Here is a 23,240-nt window from a genome sequence, read left to right as displayed (position 1 = left end):
TGGTAACCTTGAATTGCACCCGGAAGACCACCGGCAACCAGTGCAGCCTGCGCAGGAGAGGTTTTATATGGGAGCCACGAGTAGCTCCCTCTATTACCCGCGCAGCCACTTTTTAATGTAATCCTTGACTTTTATTATCACAGCCTGCAGATAGTTTGCATTCTCAGCTATCAGATCAGCAGCACTGACATAGCACAGCTTACTGAGTTTTCTTCCTTTAGTTTTAGAACCAAGCTCATCATCTTCCAATCCACTCTCCCTTAATATACTGTATAATCAACATATAATGCCAGGTGCAAACTAAACTGAAAATTTCCCTCAATAATTGTCATTCCTTAGATATGTTTTTGACTTCCCACTCTAGAATCAAGAGAGAATAACTGGCCCGAAATTACTCAGCTGTTGGCAGCCTTGATATAGGTTGCCCTTCTTTAGTGGCCACATGAATTATCCATGTGAAAGCAACCAGCCTATTTTTTCTTGGCTCTGCCAGGTTTGTTGGATTAGTGCTCCAGCATTTGACTCAGAAGCTAATTAGCCCTGGCCCTCCAAATGCTGTGTAATCATCCCTAGCTAGAGCCACCTTGGCTTAGACTGGAACTTAGATATGTAAGAAAAGAGAAAGGAAGAAAACAAATATCTCTTTAGGCTCACTTTAGCTGAGCAGGGACGTGGTGGCTCAGTGGATAAGACAGTGAGCTTGTCGATCGAAAGGTTGGCAGTTCAGTAGTTCGAATCCCAAGTGCCGTGTAATGAGGTGAGCTCCCGTTACTTGTCCCAGCTTCTGCCAACCTAGCAGTTCGAAAGCACGTAAAAAATGCAAGTAGGAAAATAGGGACCACCTTTGGTGGGAAGGAAACAGCATTCCGTGCGCTTTTGGCATTTAGTCATGCCGGCCACATGAGCACAGAGATATCTTCGGACAACGCTGGCTCTTTGGCTTTGAAACGGAGATGTGCACCGCCCCCTAGAGTCGGGAATGACTAGCACATATGTGCGAGGGGAACCTTTACCTTTACCTTAGCTGAGCAGGATGAAAAATATTTTCTCCTCTGTGTTCCACATACTGACTTTATCAGCTTTGGACATATAAAAGATACACTTTTCAAGATCAAAGACGAGGAAGGTTTAGTGGAACAGCAGAATTGTCTTGTTTTTAATGTTGAATACCCTTATATTCACAATTGATCATAGGTATTATTGTTACTATACTAATTGTCCCAAAGGTGCTTTTTCAAGAGGCAACTGGACTTCCTGGAAAGTCCAGTTGCCTCTTGAAAAAGCATCTTTGGGACAACCATGAGCTGGAGGACTGAGAATCTCCATAGACATTTACTATACTAATAATGACTATACTAATAATGACTATTATTCCAATAAATTTATTAAAAGGAAAAGAGGATTTTCTCCCAAAGCACCAGGCAGCTTTAACAAGGACACATGTAGAAAATCCTTTTTCATAATAAAATTTGTGCATTCTGATGAAATGCATTTGATTTTTCCAATTTGTGCCCCATAAAACAAATTTGGAATAAACAAATAACACCAATCGGATATAAAAGTTGCCTTCTAGATTGAACTGACTTTTAGTTCTAGCCAGACAAATGAGGGGGGGGGAAATAGAGCAAGAATCAGAAGGAAGAAAGGAAAAGGGAGAAAAAAACAAAGGATATACTATACTGTAGCATAGACCTGGGCAAATTAAGGCCCGCGGGCCACATCCGGCCCTTTGTACGTCCCTGTCCAGCCCGCATGAGGCCAATCATAAACACCATAAAAAATAAATTGCACTGGTTCAATAATTGTTTTTCTTATTTAACCAATAGACCACAGTTTCACATAACCTAATATACATATTTACAGAGTGCTTTATTCTTCTGATTATTAGTACCAGCTATTCAAAATATTTAATTTAAGTATTTTACAATGAAAGAAAGTTGGTGGCCCTCTGACACAATTCAGGCTTCTCATGCGGCCCCTGATAAAAATTAATTGCCCACCCCTGCTGTAGCAGGAAGTGAGAAGAGTAGAAATGTAAAACAAACATTTTTTTTTGCATATTCTGAATTTGCTGCCCTGCATGGGAAAAGGGTAAAATATTCCACATTGGGAAACGAAATGCAAACAGGAAATTCAGGTTTCCCAGGCTTTGGCGCAATGTCATTACAAATGAACACAAAGATTCCAGGGTCTCTTAATTTCTCAGGCCACCATAGGAATTTCCCTGAGAAAAATATGGGAGAGCACTCACAATACAAGCATCCAGCTTGGGGGAGGGTGGGTGGCTGTGTGGATCACACATTGCACTAAATCACTGTCCAGTTAACTACGGTTTACTGAATAAACCACAATTCTATGTGGGATCTTTGGTGCTCTCTTGGACCCCTCATTTCAACCCTGAGCTACAAAAATGCTCCTTTATTGGTACCACAATTCTATGTGCATGCACAAGATGCCAAAGCATAAACCTAGGATCCTCTCATTAACCAAAGCAATTGTGTGTGTCTGGGTCTCACAAGGTCATTGTGTAATAGTCAAGCTCATTTTACTGAATATGGGCATTCAGACAGCATCAACTACCATTCATGCCCTATTACTTTTTTTGATCTTTACAACTTCCCATAAAGTTGAGACGGTAAATAAACCAATTCAGGAAAGATGGAAAAGAAGGAATAGAATAGCTTGTAATAGTAAACCCACAATTGCCCAAAGAGAAGACCTCATATTCCCCAAACTAGAGAAAAGCATCAGTCTATGAAGGATATGGCCCTATTCACTTTTACATCATCACCCAGCCATGGGGCCCTTAACCTTCCAAGAAGAAATTGCCTACTTCATCCAGAAACCGTTGTCTGCAAATCACAGTGGCTAGGTTCACACAGTACACTAAGCCTAAACCAACCATACAACATAATTCTTTAGCCCAATAGATGAATCAAGCTGTGTAAAATTCAGCTGAATCCTCCTACAAAGAGAAGAGAGATCTCTTCAGTTTCTTAAAACAGAGAGTATAGATTTGTTTGTTTGTTTATTAAATTTATGTGCTGCTCATCTCATTATCCAAAGCGACTGTGGGTGTCATAGGGCCACTGTGCAATAGTCTACCTTGCTTTACTGAGTATAGGCATTATGACATGATCCACTACCACTCATGCCCCACTGCTTCTTCCGTCTTTGCAACTTTCCACAAAGTGAGAAGGTAAATAAACCAACTCGGAAAAGAAGGAAAAGAAGGAATAGAATAGAGCACAGTGGCTTCTGAGCCACTCTAGGAGTTGCCCATCTGAAAGCAACTTTGATCCAGCTGAAAACAGGGGGGAAAAGTCTTCCTACTGAAAAAAAAAAATTCCAGAAAAACCAAAGCAAGCCTACACTATCTGGGATGGAAACCAGTAGTGGATTCACTTACCTTCACTACCAGTCCGCAAATGTGAGCACGCATGCCACCTCTGCGCATGCGCAGAGCATCTGTGATGAAATCTGGGTGGGTGGGCAGAGCCTCCCACCATTGCCACTATCAGTTCGCCCGAACCGGGTAGAACCACTACTGATGCAAACATGTGGATGAGTACTAGATGGCAGCAAAGTGTTAGACTACATTATCTCGTGGCTGCCTTAGTGATTGTCTGGATGTTTGCAGCCTAGATACGACAGATATGGAGATTTTAAAAGCCATTCTTTAAAAATGAAGTAGCTGACATCCCTGGGTAGCTTGGGTGCTATGTACGGTAGAAGATTTTTTTAAAAAAAAAAATTCCAAATGTGTTCAATTAATGAGTAGTACAGTGCTTTTCTGAGTGACTAGGGATGCAGAAGAAATGGCCTTTGGATGTCAGTCCCTAAGAGAGCTGGAGTTTAAGGAATCGTCTTTCTTATATCTTTCAAATATGGTAGTCACTCGTCACACAGATCTTTGTCTAGGTATTAAATCCTGTCAAATTCAGAAAAGAAGAATCACCTGAAATTCTGGAAAGATGCTTATTGATATTCATACATGCATTTATACCCCTATCCTGTAATTTATCACTATGCTACATTGAAATAACTTTTCCAAAGTCTCTAGTATGCCTTGTCACACATTAATTTACCCCTCAGTTCTTTGGAAAGGTACACCTTTCCAAAAAAGGTTCTTGGTTTGGTTCTGCAACCCAACAAGAAAGACACAGACTTCAGAGGAAAATTAGAACTGCAGAAAAAATAATTGCTACCAACCTGCCTTCCATTGAGGACCTGTATACTGCACGAATCAAGAAGAGGTCCGTGAAAATATTTACAGATCCCTCACATCCTGGACATAAACTATTTCAACTCCTACCCTCAAAACGACGCTATAGAGCACTGCACTCCAGAACAACAAGACACAAGAACAGTTTTTTCCTGAAGGCCATCACTCTGCTAAACAAATAATTCCCTCAACACTGTCAAACTATTTACTAAATCTACACTACTATTAATCTTCTCATCGTTTTCATCACCAATCTCTTTCCACTTATGACTGTATGACTGTAACTTTTTGTTGCTATCATTAAGGGTTAAATTGCAACCTATGACCATCATTTGTGTTGTAAATGATACACCTTTGATGTATTTTTTTTCTTTTTCTTTTATGTACACTGAGAGCATATGCTCCAAAACAAATTCCTTGTGTGTCCAATCACACTTGGCCAATAAAATTCTAATCTAGATCTAAATTCAGCATACTTCCCTGACTCTAAGAGGGCATATGGAATGGCACTGAAGGATAGGAAGAAAGGCTGTTTACCAAGGCAAATGTTGAATAAGCAGGGTTTGATCCAGTGGTGAAATCTAATTTTTTTTGCTATCAGTTCTGTGGGCATGGCTTGGTGGGCATGGCAGGGGAAGGATAGTGCAAAATCCCCATTCCCACCCCACTCCTGGGGGAAGGATTTTGCAAAATCTCCATTCCCATCCCACTCTGGATTTCAACCCTAGTTTGATCCCCTTCCAAGCTTGAGAACCCTAAATGTCTTAGACAGTCTTCTCCCTTGTTTTTATGAAAATCAAGGGAGGGAGGGGTACGTTCATTCAGACTTGCAAGATTCTGTTGCAACGGCTGCTCCAATAAATGTAGTCCTGTCCTATATAGCATTGGTTCCTTAGTCTGTCTATCTTATAGTGCTGACACTGAAATACAATTGAAAATCTGTTATATGTTCCCATACTGGCATCCTGCTATTCACAATTTATGAATCCCCTGATCAGCAATTGGTCTCCTGGAGGAATCATCAAAGACAGCACAGAACCTCTGCATAAAATCCAGCCAGCTGTCTCATATGGTGTTGTTGTTTTCAATGAGTGGTACTGCCCATCTGACAGAATTTGAAAAGCTTATATAAAACTAAGATACATTAAGATGTATTTATAAACTCTTGTCAAAATTAGGCACAGAGACAGAACAAATTAAAAATGTCGTGATAAAATGGATGCAAAATTTAAGAGAATTGTGGTAGACTAATGGAAAGTTAAGGAAAAAAAATAATGTTTATTCAAAGTTAAATTCTAAAGCAGGGGTCACCAACTTTTAGGACCTCAGGGACAGGAGTGAAATGCTCCCGGTTCAGACCAGATCACCTGATCCGGTAGGGATGGTGGCGGGTGGTTCGGAGAACAGGTAGCAAAAATCCCTGCTCCCCCACCATGCCCAGCTGAGCCATGCGATCGTCAGAGGGTTTTTTTTTTTACTTTTAAAAGCATTTTTTCTTCAGCCAAAAAATGCTTTTAAAAGTTAAAAAAAAGTCTCTGATGATTGTGGGGCTTAGCTGGGATCGTCAGAACCCTTTAAAAGCATTTTTTCTACAATCTCTTCAGCCGAAGAAACTGTAGAAAAAATGCTTTTAAAAGTTAAAAAAAAAAGTTGGCTACGCCCACCCAGTCACATTACCCGCCACCACCAAGCCACGCCCACAGAACCGGTAGTAACAAATTTTACATTTCACTTCTACTCAGGGACTACTAAATTCATAATTTTAAATCCCATGGACCACTAATATGAATTAGTGACAGGATTGGGTCCTCAAGCACTTAGCTTAGCTGCTGTTAGTGGAGAGAAGTGCCCGGGGTCAACCCCAGCTTTGCTCTCCACTGCAGCTAAGAATCTCAAATACGGCCAAGAATGAATGTTTATCTTGTAGCCAGCCTGGGCACTAGGTCAGTCCCCTGCAAACTCCATCTCTCAAGGAAGCGCTTAGACTCCCATGGAGGGAAGGGAAGGGGTGGAGCTACTAAACAGGTGGCCAAGTTAAGTGCCTGAAGGACCCCATCCCATCAGCGAGCAGGATTAATTGTTTTGGGGGGGCGTATCTGGCCCAGGGGCTGTAGTTTGAGGATCCCTGATATAGTGCAATATAAAAAATGCAAAAATGCAAAGAGTTGCATTTTTGCAAAAACCACCAAAATATTCTCGTGGACCACCAGTAGTCCATGAACCACCAGTTGGTGACTGCTGTTCTAAAGGAAACCTGGTGTAAAATGTTCTGCAGTCAATATAATTCCATCTACAAATGTATAATGCATTTCTTTCCAATGTTTTTTGAGTATTTTTGCATGAACTTGTATTGTTTCAGAAAAAAATTATCCTGTAATTTACAACTTCTTCACTGCAAAAACATATGGACTACAAATCTTGATCAGGGCAAAGCAATAGATGTAATTTACATAGACTTCTGTAAAGCTTTTGACTCAGTGGTTCATGACAAACTTCTTCTAAAACTAAAATCCTACGGCATCTCTGGACCCCTCCATAATTGGATAACAGCATTCCTGTCAAACAGACAACAAGTGGTCAAAATAGGCAGTGCCCTATCAAATCCTGCTCCTGTCAATAGCGGTATCCCCCAAGGCAGTGTTCTAGGACCAACACTCTTCATATTATACATTAACGACCTCTGTGACCATATTATAAGTAATTGTGTTCTCTTCGCCGATGATGTTAAACTATTTAACACTAACAACAATGCGGCTACCCTTCAAAAAGACCTTGACTTTGTGTCGGAATGGTCAAAAATTTGGCAACTCCAAATCTCAACCAGCAAATGCTCTGTCTTACATATTGGAAAAAAGAATCAGAACACTAAATACAAGCTCAATGGACATTACCTTGTAGATGACCCTCACCCCGTCAAAGACCTTGGAGTTTTCATATCGCACGATCTAAGTGCCAAAGCCCACTGCAACTACATCGCCAAAAAGGCATTAAGTGTTGCAAACTTAATTTTGCATAGCTTCTTCTCCAGAAAAATTACACTACTAACCAGAGCATACAAAAAATTTGCTAGACCAATTCTTGAATACAGCTCACCTGTCTGGAACCCACACCTCATTTTGGACATTAATACAATTGAGCGTGTCCAGAAATATTTTACAAGAAGAGTTCTCCACTCCTCTGATCACAACAAAATATCTTATGCCACCAGACTTGAAATCCTGGGTTTAGAAAATTTAGAACTCCGCCGACTTCGGCATGACCTGAGTATAACTCATAAAATCATCTGCTACAATGTCCTTCCTGTTGAACACTACTTCAGCTTCAATCGCAACAATACACGAGCACACAATAGATTTAAACTTAAAGTGAACCGCTCCAATCTTGATTGTAAAAAATATGACTTCAGTAACAGAGTTTTTTAATGCCTGGAATGCACTACCTGACTCTGTGGTCTCTTCCCAAAATCTCCAAAGCTTTAACCAAAGACTATCTACTGTTGACCTCACCCCATTCCTAAGAGGTCTGTAAGGGGTGTGCATAAGAGCACCAACGTGCCTACCGTTCCTGTCCTAATGTTCCCTTTGATCGTATCCAATTCGTACGGTTATTTCATGCTTATACTTATATATACTGTTGTGTTTGACAAATAAATAAATAAAATAAATAAATAAATGGTGAAGCAGTCCTTATTTGTTATGAGATTTCCAACATATGCTGTTATACTCAATGTTTTATCTACCTTGGTAACTATTTGAATTGGAATCCCAGATGCAGTATTTCTATTAAGCATAATTCCTCTCCCCAAAAACTTAAAAATTAACAATTTATTAAGACACAGGTTGACCATCATAAAAATAAATTGAGCACAGCATTGAAAAAGAGAGACAGGTTTTTTTACGACTGGCAGGTTAACGTTAGAGAATAGGTGCAATGACAAAATGACAATGACAAAATTGATAGTACGATATATATCCATAATAGAAACCTAAGTTTAGCAAGAATTGGACCTCTGGAAATATCTTTATTGCTAGAAGGGTAATAGAAACTTGAAAGCCTATCAAAGCAATTTCCCTGCACAACATGTACACAGTATAATTACGATAGAGTTATTTCTAGTCTTATTCTTACACTTCCTCTCTCTGATGAGCTGAGCTGTCTTTTTTTATAATAGTTCTGTTTCCTCCTGAATGATCTTGTATTCCCAAGGTCTGCGAGGCATTCTATCATATTTGTAGTCCTCTCCAGCTGCAACACCAAATGGAACCTGGAGATTAAATTGCAACTTCAGATCCCTGATGACATGATGAGCTGCCTTAAAGAACAGAACAACAGTAATGCAGAAATTCAGTCTGAATTCCATATCACTAGGGTGCATAGATTTAAAAGATAAGCTGTGATTGTGCACAAGGATACATATGAAACCTCTTAGAGCAGTTGTGTTTTTATCCTAGAATTGAAAAGTAGTCCTCTGCAGCTGCCAAGCGTTCCTTGGAAATGTTAGTTTAATTTAAGGCACTGTATCCTAGCAGGTGATATACGTGTGCCATTCTGAATCACATCTGGAAGCCAAATTTTTGTGCAGCCCTAACTACCATACTTTAAGCCTCCAGAGCCAGTATCAATTAAAATGACTGGTTTATACATGGCCATAGCCATTACAAGACTTGTCTGCTTTATTTCAGCATGCTGTGTGAATGAGTGTAATGTGTAAACCAGTCCTATATCAGAATCATGCCGTTTAAAACTCCCCTGCCTAAACACTTGGAAGAAATTCCTACTTGCAACAGATTATCCAACCAAAAAAAAAAAAAGTATTTTCAAGCCTTGGACTGTGTCCAGTCTCGCTGAATTCAGTTACCATTCTTCTTTAACAACAAAGAGTGCTGTGGCATTTTAAAAGACTTACAATGTTAATTCTCCAAAATGTCTATTTATTTTCTGCTCCTGTGTGCCTCATTTCCATATCCGGTCTTCCCCACATAATGCCCAGCACAATAATAAAGCAAAATACATGTGAAATAATATTCACAGCAACCAAAAATGTTTTCGAGATGCAAAGCTTGAATAGCTTCCTTTGTGCAATGCTGCATGAATCCATATGAGCACTGTTAACACTGAGAGGAAAGGGGAAGAGAAACATTTATGGCGTAATAAGTGTCTTGGCTAAGATCACATTTCAAATTGATGGAAAGAAGAACAATTTTAGAACTCCCTACTATATATGTAACACAACAGAGATCAAGAGGCCAATTAGTCTGGGGGTGGGGGAACCTGCCCATTCTATTCCTGAATTTATGTGCAAAAGAAGCTTTGTGTTGAAGTTCTGATTTATGGATGTTGGCAGGTCATGTTGCTATTGCTGTTCAGCTGATTATAGCACAAACTGATTTTCTTAGAGAGAATCCTGGATATTGTTGGAGATCCAGATTCCATGTCTAGCTAAGTGCTAGACTACCCCAAGAATATGTTTCCTGTAAATAAATCCCTTTTCTGTTAGATTTTTTTTTAAAAAAAACCAGCTTGTTTTGGTTAGATTCCTGTTCAGGAACACTCACACAGAAGTACCAAACAGTTCAACTATCAACTGATATAATATTCTAGCCATCTGTTTGCCAACATTGGAACAGAGAAGTCTATACCTATTTATATCAAAAGTTATAATTCATCATTTTGAGATGTATTAACACTCAGGAGACGTTTAATGGCTTAGGACCGGGATACCTTCGAGACCGCCTTCTGCCACCGATTGCCTCCCAACGACCCGTGCGCTCCCACAAAGTGGGCTCCTCAGGGTGCCATCGACCAAACAATGTAGGTTGCCGACCCCCAGGGGGAGGGCCTTCTCTGTGGCAGCACCAGCCCTGTGGAACGAGCTTCCTCCGGGATTACGACAACTCCCCGACCTCCGGACCTTCAGACGTGAACTGAATACTTTATTATTTCAGCGCGCTGGACTAGCCTAAGAATAAAATGTTTTAACTAAATTTTAAGGGTTTTTAATGGGTTTTTACCGTTTTTAGTGATTTGGCTATGATAATATTTAGTTTTAATTGGGTTTTTAATGCTTATTTATTATATTGTTTTTAATATGCCTGTGAACTGCCCTGAGTCCTATGGGAGATGGTGCGGTATAAAAGTATGATTAATAAATAAATAAATAAAATAATCTGCTATGCAACTAGGTGTACTAACTGCATCTAAGGTAGTGGGGGGTTTCAAATTTTTTTACTACTGGGTCTGTGGGTGTGGCTTGGTGGGCATGTCACGGGAAGGATATTGTAAAATCTCCATTCCCACCCCACTCCAGGGGAAGGTTACTGCAAAATCCCAATTTTCTCCCGATCAGCTGGGACTTGGGAGGCAGAGAATAAATGGGAGCGGGGCCAGTCAGAATTTTTACTACCGGTTCTCCGAACTACTCAAAATTTCTGCTACCAGTTCTCCAAAACTGGTCAGAACCTGCTGAAACCCACCTCTGGTCTATGTGCGAGAAAGCTGAAAAGCTAGAAATTTAGCTTGGTGCCATAACATTTGTGGAGATTCTCATTAAACTAACTAGAAACTAGCTGTTTTAGGTTGCTTGTGGTAAGCACACACATGTACTGTACATGAGTATGACAGGAAGAGATCAGTGCAATAACAGCTTTTCAGTGCTGAACTACTGAACAAGGTCTGAAGTTATCTGTTCTGTTATCTAGGCGACAGCTTTCACAAACCCTACATAGCTTTGACCCCAATCTCTAAAGGCCACCGGAAACATTAAGGCAAGCTTCCAGGACAGGCACTTTTTCAGAATTAAATCCTCCTGTACTCCATGCAGCACACACACACACACACACACACACACACACACACATACACACACACACACCCCAATTTGTAGCCTTAATTAGTTCATCATAGCAATTAATCACAAGAAGTTGTAATTGCAGCTTTTTAAAAAGAAGAAATGCAGAACGGTTAATTGCAGGAAAAAACAAGCTTGTTAAACAGTTTTATGTTTCCGAAAGTGCTCTTATTCAAACAAATGGTTGTCCATTGTGAATCTTGTCTCAACAAGTGGCCCTTTTCCTGCTGATCTTTAGAGTGGAACCATAACAATACTTCTTCCCAGTCATGCAGTCCTGACCTCATCTTGTCCCCAACCCTCTCCAGTAGGCTTTATATCCTCAATATATACATTGGAATTAATTCTGTGTTTACCCTTAATTCAACACTCTCCTGCCACTTTGAGAGGTGAGTTCAAGTGTCCTGTTGAATGGGTGACCAGAGGTACATTTTTGGTGTGTTGGCAAGTACAGACACTCCCATCATAGAATAACAGAGTTGGAAGGGACCTTGAAGGTCTTCTAATCCAACCTCCTGCCCAGGCAGGAAACCCTACACCACTTCAGACAAATGGTATTCAACATCTTCTTAAAAATTTCCAGCGTAGGAGCATTCACAACTTCTGCAGGCAAGTTGTTCCACTGATTTATTGTTCTCACTGTCAGAAAATTTCTCCTTAGTTCTAAGTTGCTTCTCTCCTTGATTAATTTCCACCCGTTGCTTCTTGTTCTACCCTCAGGTGCTTTGGAGAATACCTTGACTCCCTCTTCTTTGTGGCAACTCCTGAGATATTGGAACACTGCTATCATGTTTCCCCTAGTCCTTCTTTTTATTAAACTACTAGACATACTCAGTTCCTGCAACTGTTCTTCATATGTTTTAGCCTCCAATCCCCTGATCATCTTTGTTGCTCTTCTCTGCACTCTTTCTAGAGTCTCAACATCTTTTTTACATCGTGGCAACCAAAACTGAATGCAATATTCCATGTGTGGCCTTACCAAGGCATTATAAAGTGGTAATAACATTTCACGTGATCTTGATTCTATCCCTCTGTTTATGCAGTCCAGAACTGTGTTGGCTTTTTTGGCAGCTGCTGTACATTGCTGGCTCATATCTAAATGAAGTCCACTAGGACTTCAAGATCCTTCTCACAGTTACTACTATTGAGCAAGGTATCACATATACGGTATCTGTGCATTTTGTTTTTCTTGCCTAAATATAGAACCTTACTTTTTTCACTATTGAATTTCATTTTGTTAGATAGTGCCCAATGTTCAAGTCTATCAAGATCCTTCTGTATCTTGAGCCTATCTTCTGGAGTGTTGGCTATTCCTGCCAGCTTGGTGTCAACATAGTTGGCCACAGGCCCGTTTTCATTGCCTCCATCATTTCCTTCCCAGAATCAGTCCTCCCAGCTCCTGCTGTGTTCTTAAACATTTTTTTCTCATCTCTCACCTCTTCCCCAACTTGCTATTTCTGAAGCTAGCTTCTCTTCAAGCTTCCAACAAGAGAGAGGAGTCAGCCTCTGTTATTTTATTTAGGGAAAGGGGAGGTCTAGTTGGGCAACTCTTTATTTGTGCAATTTGGTACTGAAGTGTGTAACTGGGCTTTTGTTGATAATTTCCCTTTTTGTTTCAGTTTCAGTACACTCTGCACCGAGTATGATCTGCATCTACCTCCAATTCAGAAAGAGACAAGTTTGCCCTCAGCCTGGCAATCAGAGTTAACCAATTCTCTCCAGGACTTAATAGCCACACGGGCATGGCAGTATCTGAGCCACGGTAGCGCGGTGGTTAGAATGCAGTACTGCAGGCGACTTCTGCTGATTGCCAGCTACCTGCAATTTGGCAGTTCAAATCTCCCAGGCTCAAGGTTGACTCAGCCTTCCATCCTTCTGAGGTGGGTAAAATGAGGACAAAAATTGTTGTGGGCAATAAGATGACTCTGTAAACTGCTTAGAGAGCACTGTGAAGCAGTATATGTCTAAGTGCTATTGCTATTGCTATCTGCCTCTTCTAGGATTCCTTCTGCTCTAAAAACCATGTCTAATTATACCCATCCTAACTAGAATATAAAAGGGATGCGGTGGCTCAGGGGCTAGGACGTTGAGCTTGTTGATCGAAAGGTCAGCAGCTCAGCGGTTCGAATCCCTAGTGCTGCCGTGTAACGGGGTGAGCTCCTGTTACTTGTCCCAGCTTCTGCCAACCTAGCAGTTTCGAAAGCATGTAAAAATGCAAGTAGAAAAAATAGGGACCACCTTTGGTGGGAAGGTAACAGTGTTCCGTGCGCCTTTGGCATTGAGTCATGCCGGCCACATGACCACGGACACGTCTTCGGACAGCGCTGGCTCTTCGGCTTTGAAACGGAGATAAGCACTGCCCCCTAGAGTCAGCAATGACTAGCACATATGTGCGAGGGGAACCTTTACCTTTACCTTTACCTTTAACTAGAATATGTTTTGCTTGACTTCATTCACTTAGGGGCCCCCAACCACCAGGTCGTGGACTGGACTGGTCTGCAGTCAGGGAAAACCTCTCTCCATGGAACAGGTTCCTGGTGCCCAAAAGGCCGGGGACTACTGCATTAACTTACACATTTTTTGTTGAAATATGGTTATGAAGCCAGGGGTGAAATCCACAGGTTCTGACAGGTTCTGGAGAACCGGTAGCAGAAATTTTGAGTAGTCTGGAGAACCAGCAAATACCACCTCTGGCTGGCCCCAGAGTGGGGTGGGAATGGAGATTTTGCAGTATCCTTCCCCTGGAGTGGGATGGGAATGCAGATTTGTAATATCCTTCTCCTGCCATGCCCACCAAGCCATACCACACCATGCCCACCAAGCCATGCCCACAGAATCAGTAGTAAAAAAAAATTGGATTTCACCACTGGTCGAAGCCATCAGTTTCTCCATGACACAGGATTTTCAATTTACAAATAGGTATGAGGAGAAAGGCAAACAAACCAGCCCAAGGAAGAAGCCAAGGCAAAGCCTGAAAATGCAGAATTGCACAATGACATCAAGGCCTATTTCATTATGCTGCCATGTTCTAAGTCATGGATGTTTAGTAGCAGGCTGGTGATGCACCAGAGGGGGAGGCAGCAAAGCTACGGAAGTAAACAGATCCGTGTGGAATCAGTTTAGAATCACTGATAGACTTGTAAATCTGGACAATGTGTTTTGGCAAAGAATAGCAACAGATGCAGGGCAGAGATTGGCAATGCAGACAGCCAATGTTATGGTGGTATTGTTTTGTGCCAACACAAGAAGGGGCCAATAGCGATTTAACTTAATAAGAGAGAAGCAGCATCTGCCTTTATGAAATGAAATTTATCCCAGTTGGCTTTTCAGCGAACCCACTGCACACAATTCAAGGCTGTCTCAACAGATTAGGTGCCAAACTATACGATAAGAGGGGAAGAAACTATCCTACCATAATTAATGAACTTTTCTTTTTAACTAAATGATCTTTTCATTTAAAACTAAAACTATTTTAGTTTTATTCACCAAAAAGAAATCTGGGGAGTTAATAGAAAGGAGGGACCCTTCTTTTCCCACTCCTAATCTCTTATGTCCCTTGGCATTTAGTCAAGATAATTATAAGCGGATGAATTCTAGGACAGGAAATATATCAAAATCTCCATTCTTTTTCTGTGCTCCCTCTAAAACTGGCAGCTGCAGAGCATCTTTTTTAATGGACTTATTTGCTGAACCCGTTTGTCCATAATGAAACCATGGTTTATGGGTCTAACCTTATTTCCTGGGTTCTTCCACCGCCCTGAACTACAAAGTATTGGTTTGCATAATATATTTGTGTGGCGTCCTGCCGTGGGGTTAATTCAAATGGAAAGTGAATAAGCGATAACCGGAATAAAAAAAGAATATTCATTAGGCCCACTCAGCATCCATAATATGGTACAAATTGTTTAGTTCACCAAAACTCTTCATCAGACAAGGGAGGGCAAAAGAGAGAAGGCGGACAAACTGACTAGTGTAGGAAGGACAGAGTCTACTTTTAGTAGCTGTTTGATAAAGAAATGTGGGAGAGAGAGAGATGCTGATTAAGGACTACCAGCTGCTACAAAAGGAAGCTTGGCCTGGTGTGATGGAAAAACTGTCCCATAATGCCATCAATTCCTTGTTGGGAGGCTCAAGTATGCTTCTCACACTGAACTGAAGCAGTGGTGAAATCCAATTTTTTTTATTACCAGTACTGTGGGCGTGGCTTGGTGGGCATGGTGTGGCTTGGTGGGCATAGCAGGGAAAGGATACTGCAAAATCTCCATTCCCATTTCACTCCAGGGGAAGAATACTGCAAACTCCCTCTTCTGGGGAAAGGATATTGCAAAATCTTCATTCCCTCCCCACTCTGGGACCAGCCAGAGGTGATAATTGCCGGCTCTCCAAACCACTCAAAATTTCCACTAGTGGTTCTCCGAACTGCTCAAAATTTCCACTACCGGTTCTCCAGAACCTGTCAGAACCTGCTGGATTTCACCCCTGAACTGAAGCATTGTCTAACAGAAAGCTTTTCTGTATCTCTTCTTCATAACATCTGAATTCTGCTTTGTTTATGCCCTGAATCTAATCTAGCTAGCTTTTTTTAATGACCAAAGCTACTTCCAACTTGAATGCAGTTTCCCCATGCCTTTGCTTCCTTCTACTAAATCTTGGTTTACATGGACCAATTCTACTCAAACAGCCCACAATTCAGACCTAATGTCAGGCTACCCCCGACGGCAAATAGGAAAGAATTCACCTTGACTCCATTTGGATTGGAAACAAGTACTTTTACTTTTACAGTCTGGTTAGCAGCCAAGCAAAGCTGGAACTGAGACAAAATATGGCAAACATATCATATCCCCCCAATTGTCCCTCCTCCTCCAGGAGGTCAGGCTGGTCTGGTCCAATGCCAACTCCTTCACGGCCCCTCGTGGTAATCTTCTTCCACAAGTCTCTGGATGTCAGTCAACTCAGGAATGCAGTGTCGGTTAGGAAAGCGCGCGCTGATAACACTCAATCATTAATCACCCCTCCTCCCAGTTATGTCAGCCGACACTAATAATAAGCTCCTTTCCCTTACCCCGGACGGTGGTATGATTCACCTCATGATCCTAAAAGTTTATAATACAGAAATAAACATTTTACATTCTATCTACTGATATAATCATTTAAAAGTAAATGAAGAGTGGAGTGGAGGCTGACATTCGGCCCTCCTGCAACAAGGACGTCAGTCCTAGAAAGAAAAAAGAGAAGTTAGGGTTTGTCAGGATATTTTTTATAGAATTGTGCTATTTTTTCCGAGGCATGAACATCTTCTTTGTTCACCCATTCAGCTTGGGATAACGGGAAGTGTTTCCAAGAAATAAGATATTGAATTTTATTTCTATGTTTTCTTGAATCCAAAATTTCTTTTATTTCAAAGTGTTGTTCTCCCTCTATGAGAATTGGTATAGGAGGGGGTGTATGGTTAGGACGGAAAGTAGATGTGTGTTCAGGTTTCAGCAAACTGACATGGAAAACGGGGTGGATTCTCCTAAGTGTTTTTGGTAAATCTAGTTGTACCGTCACGGGGTTGATGATTTTTACTATTGGGAAAGGTCCCACATATTTGGGTCCAAGTTTCTTAGATTTCTGAGTGGTTTGAAGATATTTGGTGGAAAGATAAACTTTATCGCCCACTTGATATTTGTTCTCAGGGGACCTTTTTTTATCTGCTTGTTTTTTATGCGCACGGTGAGCGTCGTCGATCGCCTTGCGAGTCATTTTCCATGTGCTTTGTATTTGATCTATCCATTCTGATAAAGAGGAAACAGTAGTTTCTTCCTGTGGGAGTTCCGAGATAGGAACAAAATCTTGGCCTGAAGCTATTTTAAAGGGAGTAAATCCCGTGCTACTATGAATTGAGTTGTTGTAGGCAACTTCAGCAAAAGGTAAGAGATCAGCCCAATTATCTTGCTGGTAGTTAACATAACATCGGAGATATTGTTCTAGTACAGAGTTCGAACGTTCACAGCTTCCATTAGTTTGAGGATGATGGGAGGAGCTTAATCCTTGGGCGGAACCAATGAGTCGTAAAAATTCTTTCCAAAATTTAGAAGTGAATTGAACTCCTCGATCTGAAATGATGCGATCAGGCACTCCGTGAAGTCTATAGATGTGTTGTACAAACAACTTTGCTAGAGTCTTTGAGGAGGGTATTTTTGAACATGGAATAAAATGGACTTGTTTGGAGAAAAGGTCAGTCACAACCCATATAACAGTATTGCCGGAACTTTCAGGTAATTCCACTATGAAATCCATGGATATTTCTTTCCATGGGGTTCCTGGTCTGGCTACCGTTTGTAGTAGTCCAGGAGGTTTTCCCGGAGGTCTTTTGGATGATGCACAGACCGGGCAACTTGCCACATATGCTTGAATGTCTTTTTTAAGACTTGGCCACCAAAATTGTCTTTTAAGAAGATGCAAAGTTTTCACAAATCCAAAATGCCCTGCCATCTTGGCATCATGGCATCGTTGTAGGATGGTTTCTCTGAGTGATAGAGGAACATATAGTTTTGTTCCAATCCAAGCTAGTCCATCACGGAGTGTGCATTCATGGAATGCGTTAAGTACCAGTCATCGGTGTTTAAAGCTTCTTTAAACGATTTGGTTAGTTCATCTGGGGTGAGGGGTCAGCTTTGGGTGGCTTCTAGTTATTGCTGGGGCCGCCAACTGTTGCACGGAAGTATTGGTTGAACCACCTCGGGCGAGTGCAATTGTATTGGGGTAAACGTGAAAGAGCATCTGCTAAGAAGTTTTTCCCTCCAGGAATATACTGTAAAGTAAAATTAAAGCGGTTAAAATATTGAGTCCAACGGGCTTGTTTAGGCGAAAGTTTTCTAGGAGTCTTTAGCGCTTCCAGATTTTTGTGATCAGTCCAAACTTCAAAAGGATGATTTGAACCTTCTAAGAATTGTCTCCATGTCCGTAGAGCCCAATGAACTGCAAACGCTTCTATTTCCCAAATAGCCCATCGTCTTTCGGTTTCAGTCAATTTTAGAAGTGAAAGCACAGGGTTGTAAATTACCATCAGCATTGTTTTGGAGCAAGACGGCCCGACTGCTACATCACTTGCATCAGCTTGTATTACAAAAGGAACATCCATGTCAGGGTGCTTTAAAATAGGTTCGTGACAAAGAGTCGTTTCAATTTTTCAAATGCTGCTTGACATTCCATTGTCCATTCGAGGGGTAATGATGGTTTGGGTTTCGTGTCTCCTTTAGTTTTTAAGAGGTTAGTGATTGGTAAAGCAATTTGAGCAAAGGAGGGGATGAATTGACGATAGAAATTTGCAAATCCCAAAAAACTTTGGAGCTGTTTGCGTGTGCGTGGGGGGGCCCATTCCAAAACAGCTTTCACTTTTCCTGGATCCATTTCTAACCCATCAGCCGAGATGCGATATCCTAGGTAGTCTATTTTGGTTTGATGGAAATCACATTTGGATAGCTTGCAATACAGTTCAGCAGATAATAACTTTTTGAGAACTGCTCTTACTAGTTTAATGTGTTCTTCCATAGTTTCTGTATAGATGAGTATGTCGTCAAGGTAGACAAGAACTCCTTTGAACAAATGCTGATGGAGTATTTCATTTATCAGTTGCATAAAAACTGCAGGCGCCCCCTGCAGACCAAAAGGCAGTACTCGAAACTGGAAACACCCTAGTGGACAGTTGAAAGCGGTTTTCCATTCATCCCCCTCCTTTATACGGACTCTGTAGTAAGCTTCTCGCAGGTCCAATTTGGTGAAGAACTTCCCCTTCGCTAAGTGTGCTAACATATCTTTCATGAGCGGCATGGGGTATATGTTTTCGGCGCACACTGCGTTCAAATTTCTATAGTCAACTATAAGACGAAATGAGCCGTCTTTCTTTTCCCGGAACATCACAGGTGCGGCCACGCGAGGCCTAGCTGGTTGGATAAAGCCCCGCTCTAGGTTTTTGTCTATGAACTTTCGCAGTTCTCCCAATTCTTTTTGGGTCATGGGGTAAGCTTTTGGTTTTGGAAGTTTTACCCCCGGTAGGATGTCGATGGCACAATCAATAGGCCTATGGGGAGGTAGAGCGTCTGATGCTTTCTCACTAAAGACTTCCGCAGGTCCCAGTACTCCTTAGGTATCCTTTCCTCCCCATCTATCCGCTCAACCATTGCCCCCATTTATCTTGGAGCATGGCCATAGTCTGACTCTTCTTGGAACCCCTTTTCCTTCTTTTAACGCTCTTGGCGGAACCGTAAGACTCCGTTCTCCAGTTAATATGGGGTTCCATTTCATAACCATGACAGTCCTAGTACCAAAGGTTGGTCCATTCCAGGGCTACTATGAAGTTTAAAATCTCGCGATGGTCTCCAATTTCCATTTCTATGGGTTCTGTTACGAAATGGGCGGGTCCTCCCCCTGCCACACTGCCATCCAACTGGGCAAATGCTATGGGCCTGCTTAGGGTTCTCAACCTTAGTTCCATTTTTTCTACTAGTTCGGGACTGATCATGCACCTAGTACATCCCGAATCTAATAACGCTAACATTTCCCCCTTGTTGCCCGAGGAGGGAACATGCAGGTTGACTGGAATGTCCAAGGGGCCCCGTGCCCAACTCACCAGAAAGTCTTCGTCGGACTCCGATGTGGTTTTGCTGTCATCAGTGTCGGTCGACGCTTCGCGGTCCTCTTGGATGGGCGTGCCCTTCTTGGCAATGCCGTCCTCCACTTTTGCCGGTTTTCGCGCCTTAGCAGTTGGTTTCACTGCTTCCTTCCCACCACCAGGGGTCGTGCTTGGAACCAACTTCACTCGACAGTCGGCTGCCCGATGGCCCTCTTTTCCGCATCTGTAGCACGCAGTCGATCGTTGCCTCCCTCCCTCTGGTCTAGGCGTGTCCCTTGAGGGCCACCCAGGAGAATGGGCCGGGTAAGGTCTTCCAGTGCGCTGCCTTCTGCTACGGTCCTTCGCTAGTTCAATTTCCATCTCTGCTGCCAGGGTATACCAGCCATACAATGTGGTTGGAGACGCTCGTGCCCGGCACAGTTCATAGAGATCTCCATTCAGGCCCTCTTTGTAAAAGTCGACCAGGATCACCTCCGACCACCCTCTCATCAAGGGGACTAGATCACTGAATTCCTGGGTATAATCAGCCACCGGTCTCCTCCCTTGCCTGATGGTTTTCATTCGACCTTTGGCTTTCTGCTCCGCCAGGGGGTCCTCAAACCTCCTCCTTAGTGCCGTAATAAAATGCTCGTAATTTTGCAGTAAGGGGGAGTGGTTTTTATACAGCGACACAAACCATGCAGCTGCTCTTCCGGTCAAATTGTGGGTCACAGCTCTAACTTGTGCTGCCTGTGACCAATAATCTCCCCCCCAGTCTAACATGTGGTCATTCACTATCGCCAGGAACAATTCCAGCTCCTTCGCATCTCCATCAAATTTTTCTAATATGGGGGGAATTTTTGGCTTTTTCCTTCCCCTGCGCGGCCTTGCATGGTCAGCAGGTGGCGCCTGGCCCCCATCCAATTCAGCTTCCTCTGGGGAGAGAGTTTCCGTCTCTTCAGGAATCTCACCACCCTGGAAATCACCTCTAACGGGCCTCTTTGTAACTTCTTCTTCCTCATCCCCTCCCCCCTTGGAGGACTGAACAGGGGATTCATACCTTTGGCGAGCAGCTTGCCTTACTTTCACTTCACGAAATAGGCGTAGTGCTTCTTCCAATTGGAGGCTGTCTCTGACTTTCTGCTCCTCAGCCCACTCGGAAAAAGTGCGCAGTTTCTCCTTTCTCCTTGTAGTTACTCCAGAGGGAGGTTCCTTGAAATCGGGTTGCCTCCTCTCTTCTTCCAACTGCATTATCTCCAGCTCAGGGTTAAAACTGACAGAAGAAATATCTCCGGACGCCTCCCCCAGTTCAGCCGGTAGCAGGCCTTCTATCACCTTTGGGTTTTCTTCCCCCCCGGTATTGCGATTGCAATCCTGGTTGGTAGACATGATGTGAGTTCCAGCTTAATGTCAGGCTACCCCCGACGGCAAATAGGAAAGAATTCACCTTGACTCCATTTGGATTGGAAACAAGTACTTTTACTTTTACAGTCTGGTTAGCAGCCAAGCAAAGCTGGAACTGAGACAAAATATGGCAAACATATCATATCCCCCCAATTGTCCCTCCTCCTCCAGGAGGTCAGGCTGGTCTGGTCCAATGCCAACTCCTTCACGGCCCCTCGTGGTAATCTTCTTCCACAAGTCTCTGGATGTCAGTCAACTCAGGAATGCAGTGTCGGTTAGGAAAGCGCGCGCTGATAACACTCAATCATTAATCACCCCTCCTCCCAGTTATGTCAGCCGACACTAATAATAAGCTCCTTTCCCTTACCCCGGACGGTGGTATGATTCACCTCATGATCCTAAAAGTTTATAATACAGAAATAAACATTTTACATTCTATCTACTGATATAGTCATTTAAAAGTAAATGAAGAGTGGAGTGGAGGCTGACACCTGTTAGCTTTGCCTTGAGCCAGGGAGATTACAGTACAGCCACAACTATGCCACTCTGGGAAAGTAATTATAACCTCAGGGCAGGGAAGTCATTGCTTCTATGCAGGAATGTCCTTTCATATTCTCCAGTCTTTATCTTGCTCACATTTTTAGATCTTTGCTACTTTTATGGCCTCTCTCTGTACAAACAGCCTGCAAGCGTTTACTTTTAAGTATTCAATTCAGCTGATTCATTAACCTCACTTCTATTTTGAGGTTTCTCTCTTCTTTATGCTTTTAGTCCTGGCTGCCTTATAGTCTAATTACACCTTAACCTATGTATATCCTGGCTTTATAATTAACTTCCCATTGCACACTTGCAACTAGAAAATTAACCCGTACTCTCAGAGTACATGTCATCCAGAAGAAGAAAAGGAGTATCACCTTAAAGAAGAAGATCTCAGCCAGGCACATTTCCATGGCGGTTTCTCGCTATGTGGTTTTCTTCAAAGCAAAAGCTTTTCTGATCCCCATGTGAGATGGAGACTGAACATGCCTTATCAGTGCTGGAATGGATGTTTCTATAGAATAGACCATAGGGTTGCCATTGTGGAATTGAATCAAGAAGAGATTAAAATGTTCACACTGAATACTATTAATTGCTTTCTAGTTGTTCTTCCCTATGGAAAAAGTGGTCTTCATAACACAGCACAAGTAGGTAGCAGGAATTTCCTACCTATGACTGTAAGCCATGAGTTTTAGGAAAGGCAAAGAGTCCTCTGGAACCACAGCAGTGGGGGTATTCAGCCAGTTCTATCCGGTTCAGGCGAACCGGTAGTGGTGGCTGCAGGAACCACAGCAGTGGTGGTATTCAGGCAGTTCTATCCGGTTCAGGCGAACTAGTAGCGGCGGCTGTAGGAACCACAGCAGTGGGGGTATTCAGCCAGTTCTATCCGGTTCAGGCGAACTGGTAGTGGTGGCTGCAGGAACCACAGCAGTGATGGTATTCAGGCAGTTCTATCCGGTTCAGGTGAACCGGTAGTGGTGGCTGCAGGAACCACAGCAGTGGTGGTATTCAGGCAGTTCTATCCGGTTCAGGCGAACTGGTAGCGGCGGCTGTAGGAACCACAGCAGTGGGGGTATTCAGCCAGTTCTATCCGGTTCAGGCGAACTGGTAGTGGTGGCTGCAGGAACCACAGCAGTGGTGGTATTCAGGCAGTTCTATTGGGTTCAGGCGAACTGGTAGCGGCGGCTGTAGGAACCACAGCAGTGGGGGTATTCAGGCAGTTCTATTGGGTTCAGGCGAACTGGTAGCGGCGGCTGTAGGAACCACAGCAGTGGGGGTATTCAGCCAGTTCTATCCGGTTCAGGCGAACCGGTAGTGGTGGCTGCAGGAACCACAGCAGTGGTGGTATTCAGGCAGTTCTATTGGGTTCAGGCGAACTGGTAGCAGCGGCTGTAGGAGTCTCCGCCCAACCACCCGGATGTCATCACGTCCTGTTTTTTATGCTCTGCGCACACATGGAAGGCCCTGCGCATGTATGCTCACATTTGCAAACCGGTAGCAAAGTTGAGTAAATACCACCCCTGAATCACAGGTAGGGCCATTGAGTTGGAATTCTAAATTCAATTCCTGATATGTTTGATGATAGCTGTCCAAATGCAATTAAAGTTGGAACAAGATGTAGTTCTAATAGC

The sequence above is a fragment of the Ahaetulla prasina genome, chromosome 1 (assembly GCF_028640845.1).
Source record: "Ahaetulla prasina isolate Xishuangbanna chromosome 1, ASM2864084v1, whole genome shotgun sequence".
Lineage (NCBI taxonomy): Eukaryota > Metazoa > Chordata > Lepidosauria > Squamata > Colubridae > Ahaetulla > Ahaetulla prasina.
The sequence above is the reverse complement of the archived record's forward strand: the minus strand, read 5'-3'. Positions refer to the sequence as shown.